Source organism: Dipodomys ordii, unplaced genomic scaffold, assembly GCF_000151885.1.
Source record: "Dipodomys ordii isolate 6190 unplaced genomic scaffold, Dord_2.0 Scaffold269, whole genome shotgun sequence".
Lineage (NCBI taxonomy): Eukaryota > Metazoa > Chordata > Mammalia > Rodentia > Heteromyidae > Dipodomys > Dipodomys ordii.
In genome coordinates this window covers 292478-298087 of record NW_012267485.1, presented here as the reverse complement: position 1 = coordinate 298087, position 5610 = coordinate 292478, and the positions used below count along the sequence as shown (strand labels likewise).

Sequence of the window (5610 nt, the reverse complement as noted above, 5' to 3'; positions counted from 1 at the left end):
GAGCATGTATACAAGGGTACAGAGAGACTTTGGGTGGCTGGCAAGTTAGAGGTTTTCTATTGCAGTGTAATTTAATCTTCAAAAACTCAGGTTTATAAGCTTATTGTACCTAACAAGAATTATCTGTTTCAAACTATCTACTTCCTTGCCAGAATGAGCCTGTGACGTCTGTGACCATCAAGTGGGTGGCCTTGACGTAGACTCTTATGTGCACAAGCCTTAGCTGCTGCGGTCCTAGTGTGCTTCAGATTCCCCTGGGAAGTGGAAGAGGACCAACATGTGACTGTTCAGTTCCCCCACCGTACATTTCGCTTGTTGCTTTCCTGTGATGTACCCAGGTTATATTCAGCAAGCATAGCTGCAAGGGCAGGTCAAGCCCTTGTAGGACAAGGTCCCTGATGATGACCTGGCTTTAGGAAACAATTACAAGTCCCCGTGGGAGCAGTTAGCTGTCAGCAGAAGGGAGGCAGCGTGGCATGCAGGCAGGGTAGTTAGGTCTTAGTGGGTGAGCTTCCCCTCTCAGCAACTTGAAATTGTTTCCAAAGAGGCCCCTGGTCACCTCTGGAACAGTGGTGACCCAACTAGAAAAAAGTGACATTCTTATCTCCCCAGCACATCAACTTGGGAAGAAAACAGGAATATATTTTTCCATTGTTTCAGAGAGAAAAGCCTTGCATGTCATAAAGATTGGAGAGCATCAGAGTAAGAAGGAAAACATGAACTTTTCAGCTTTGACTGACATTAAAATATCTTTGCATTCTACAGCAGAAAGAGCCAGTTATCTTTTATAGCCTTCTACTGCCTCACCCTGGTGTGATTCCTGTCATTTAATGACACTCACTGCTGATGGGGAGGCCCCAACCAGGTCCATTGTCTATCTCAGTGTGTGTACACTGCCTTCATTCACACAGCATCAGTGCATAAAACAGTCAGAACCAGAGCAACCACTTGAAATTAAAAAAAACAACCCTTTTCATTATTTTCCTGGGCAGCTGGAATGTTTTCTGGTAATTGCTATTTGTAGGCAGGAAGCACATCTTACTGGTGGTGGCATGCACCCACCTGTCAGTGCCTAACACACTGACAACAGAGAGTATCAAACTGGCACGAAGAGTTTTACCAAGCTGTCTAAAGTGCCTGAGTCCTGCAGCATTTGCATTAGGAAAATGAAGCATTGTGTCTGCTGTTCATTATTGGCTGCACAGTTGATAGTTGCTGCTGCTTGTCATATATTGTCCTGAACAGGCCAATGCAAAACAGTAAACTAGAAAATGCACTCTCATTTCTGCCACTACTATGTAAAACTGAGCAACATTTACAGAGGACAGCTAATCTATGTAAATATTTTTGCCTACTAGTGTTACTCTAATCCAGACCTTTATCAAATGTTATTAAATCTGTGGAGGAAGGTTGTATGGACCACATAGGTTTTGATTTTTAATTGATCAGCGTGTAAAAGCTGTGCCCGTCCAGTGAAGATGATGCTCATTTTGACTCATTTTGCTTCATGCCTGTAACCTTAGCCATTTGAAAGACAGAGATCAGGGAGAATCATAGTTCAAAGCTAATCCTGGGAGGAAAAAAACTCACAAGACTCCATCTCAACTAGTAGTTGGATGCAGTGGTACATGCCTGTCTTCCCAGCTACTCAGGAGACTGAGATCTGATTCAGTTCCATGCCACCTGGGGCAAAAAAAAAAATCTCAAAATCTAGTCTCAAGGAAAAAAGCTTAAGCCTGTCATCCCTGCTACAAGAGGAAGTATAAGCAGGTGGATCTTGCTTCAGGCCCTCTCTCAAACATAACACAGCCAGAGCAAAAGTGCTGAAGATATGCCTCAAGTGGTACAGCATATGTCTAGCAAGCTCCAAGCTCTTGAGTTCAAACCCCAGTACTGCCAGAAATATTTGGCTGTGACCTGTCTGGGTTGATAACAGGACAATTCTCTTGTGATGGGCAGTGGCTGTTAACCTTGGCCCCCAACCAGCCATGTCTGGAGGTGAGTTAAATGGAACACGATTTCAACTGGTGGGCTTATCAGGAGGTAACTTGCAAACTGAGGAGCATTTGACTTCATTTATGAGTACTAGTCAACATGGGAAAGCATAGGGGTAAATATGCATGATTTTAAATGTGTTCCTTTTCCAGGTTCTCCGAGTTGCAGTCAGCTGTGGGAAGTGTAGGTAGGGACACTGCCTGGCCACTGAGAGTGACCAGCAGGGGGCGCCTTTTGCTCACAGCTAAAGCTTTGAGACTTTTTTGACTGTCGTTTGCTAAGAATAAGGCTATATTGGCCAGATAATTCACATTTTATACTCCCATGAATGCGTTTTCACATTCCGAGTGGGGTTCTGACCAGCAGGCTCACCACCGTGACAATTTGGGAGCTTACCTTATCCCTCCATGCACATGGGACTGACAGCCAACCGGGTAAGAAGCCTGGCACATCTTTTATAGTCTACAGTGAAAACAAACCACAGACCCTTGTCAGCTGCTAAGCAACAACATATAGAGTGGCTTTGTTTTTGCAAGTAAATCAACTGCATTAAATAGTGTCCTACACTGACCCAAAAGCAATGCAGAAATCTGTCATCTGCAATCATGGGTCCTGATTTAATCATCTGTAGTCCTTCAGGTATGCTAGCATCACAAGCAAAAAGCCAGTAATGCACCTGAGGTTTACTCACAGCTACCCTTAGTCACATGGCTGCCAGGCTCATGGAGATGATTACAGTAGAGTTCTTTCCAGGGAACGATGACATCTTTAACTTTTAGTTCACCTACAGACTGAGTCCACATCTGAGCTACCTATGACACAAAGACTTCTGCATTAGTCTTCAAAGTACAGTGAGTCAAAAATAAGAGCTGGGTAAAAGTAAAAGCTGGGTGCACTGACAAGCCTGGAGTCTTAGTCCTCAGGAGGCCAACAAAGCAGGGGTACTGCAGGTTTGAGGCTAGCCTAGCCTACATGGCAAGATCTTGTCTCAAAAAACCACCCCAAACTACAGAGCTAATCTTGAGGGAAAAAAGCAAAAAACAAAAACAGAAGGTTAGGCTAAGTGTCTAGGCCCTGAGCTCAAGCCCTAGGTCCAACATGGAAGGAAGGAAGGGAGGGAGGGAGGGCGAGAGGATGAGGGAGAAGAAGGCTGGCCCCAAACTAAAAACAAACAAACAAAAAAAAAAACAAGAGAATAACATTGCAGACATTTGGACTAGGCTTGGAAAAGCAGCAGCAAGCTGACTTCTGAGCACACACTGATGTTCTTGATGCCTTGTATAATTTCCCATTCTGCTCTTTTGCCAGGTGCCACCTCAGAAAACATTTTGAAATCTAGTGGCTATATCTGGAAATTTCTTCTAAATGAAGTTCAGTGGAAAGCTATAGTTGATTATAAATTACTAAAGTTTTATTTCTCAGGAGTAGAAAGGGAAAAGTTTGTACTCAGACCTGAATAAAAATGAGTAAACTGACAATAATAAGTCTGTACAATACCTTAGATAAGAAGCTTATGAGTTCCAAGAACATGCCTTCCAAATATTAATAAAATATACCCTTTGGCTAGAGAACTGGTCATATAGACCATTTCTTCATTGTTCTTATTCCACACTCTCAGGAAGGTAGCTTCCTCACTATGGTATGTACTGAAGGTGAGTGGGTGTTAAGTTAAAGGACTAGTCTCATCAACAGATCTGCTTCCATGTGTAACAGCGCTAAAGACCACAGCTGGCCCCCATCTCTCTGGGCACACAGGTCTCTAGCAGTGCCCCTGCACACCCTAATTTAGGTACATTGAGTCACCTGGGGATCTTAAATGCAGATTTTGTTCCTTGGGATAGGAAGAAACCTAGTCATACATTCTACAAAGCTCTCCTGGCCCACCCTGCCTAAGAAAGCTCCAAGGTCCCTTGCAGTTCCCCCTTTCTAGGATCTCAGGGATTTCCCTGTGTATAGCCTACAGTGGCCCAGAAGTGGTCAGTGCCAGATACTGAGCTTCTTATGTTCTCAGCAGATGTAGAAGTAGCCACAAGTCGCTACTACAGCTGTCCTTCTAGTCTTACAGAAAAGGAGGTGCCTTGCAAAGACTTGCAGAGAGGGGGCAAGAGCCCAAGTCTGACTCCCAAGTGGCAGCACTCCGGCAATTAAACTGTCCTTCATTCACAAGTTAAAGAATTACACCTAGTGACCCAAACTTCACTTTCCAATGTAAAAATCTATGTTCTATGTCAGCAAAATGCATTCACACTTAAACAAGTAGAAGGTTCTGTTTCCTCAGGAAGCTACTTAGTAATTTTCAACAGAAGATGCTTCTTCAGAAGAACACGGGAGGGAATTGGGACAGAGGGTTCACACCAAAGCCCAGAGGATGAGGCCGACTCGGGGCTCCAAAGAAGGAGAGCTGAACTCTGCAGGGAGTGTGGGCCTCCTGCGTTTGAAAAGATGTCATGATGCGGTGTATCCTGGCAGTGTCCGCACAAAAAAGCAGCCCTATAATGAAGGTGTCGCCATTCAGAATGGCTCTGCTGCGTCAGCAGAGAAAAAACTTCTATGCCATGTGAAATGCAACGTTCTGGAAGGCAGGATGGACTGCCTGGGCTGCTTGATGTCTGGGTTATCTGAAAGCAGCCAGCCAGCCAGGTTTCTGGTGCGTCGTGGCTTTTCTCCTTGAGCTTTAAAGGAAGTGAAAGTTGCCATCTGGTTTTATGGGGGAAAATGATTTTATGAAGAGCATACAGAATTACTTGGCAAAATAAAATACTGTGCTATGGACAAACAGCCAAAGTATGTCAAAGAGAATGAAAAGAAAGCAAAGAAGAGAAAGTTTTGGTTAAGATTTGGATAGGAGCAGGAACTTCACGTTTCTGAACCAAAGAGTAGAATTTTAAAATAGCAAAATTCCTGGGTAATGAGGCTGTTATTACTGATGGAAAGAAAAAGTCTCTGTTCAGGGCAGTGGAGATGGACTGGAAAGATTAGCACTCATTCCAGGTCAAGTGTGGTGTCCACTGCTGTCGAATTTAGCTGTTTGCTCAGGTACTTGAGCATCCTGGCTCACAGCTCAGTCAGACAGGGTTGGACATGGCCCTTATGCATTTCAGATGTCAGAGTCTGCTGCGTGGAAGGGTGTGGAAGGCTGCCGGTGAGTTAGGTATTGACTTACATGCAGGGATGGTGCAGTCTCGAGTGTTGTGGTAAAGTCTGTGGAAGTGTTTGCTGCACTTCGGACTGAAATAAAGAGGCCCTGGAACACAGAAGAAGATGGCCATGAAGGCTCTGGGAGCAAAGGAGCAGATTGGGATCAGGAGTGAGAGAATACGCACCTGTGAGGTGTTTCAGAAACTTGTCCTTCATCCTCAGATCTCTAGGCACAATCTCTGCGGGGAGAGAGATCATTACACTTTATCAAGTAATTATCAAATGTGATTTTATGTGAATATTGAAGAAAATTTTGGGAATTACATTGCCAATTACAAAATTACACATTAGATAAAAGCCTTGACTCACATATAATACAATGTAAAGCCAGACTAGGGAATATCTTTTCCAATAGTATCAACTTGTAACATATCAATAGCTATTTTCTATGACTATGATAGAGTCAGAGATCATAAA

The 5610-nt window shown here is 43.8% G+C and overlaps 1 long non-coding RNA gene across 1 annotated transcript; it reads right to left on the bottom strand.

The window, feature by feature from the left end:
• Positions 1 to 2390: 2390 nt before the first annotated feature.
• LOC106001125 lies at positions 2391 to 5372 on the bottom strand. The gene is made up of 3 exons (XR_001175827.1): positions 5319 to 5372; positions 5159 to 5239; positions 2391 to 2457 (listed from the first exon to the last, which is right to left on the bottom strand). It is a non-coding gene; the product is annotated as an uncharacterized LOC106001125 (long non-coding RNA).
• Between the last annotated feature and the right edge of the window lie 238 nt (positions 5373 to 5610).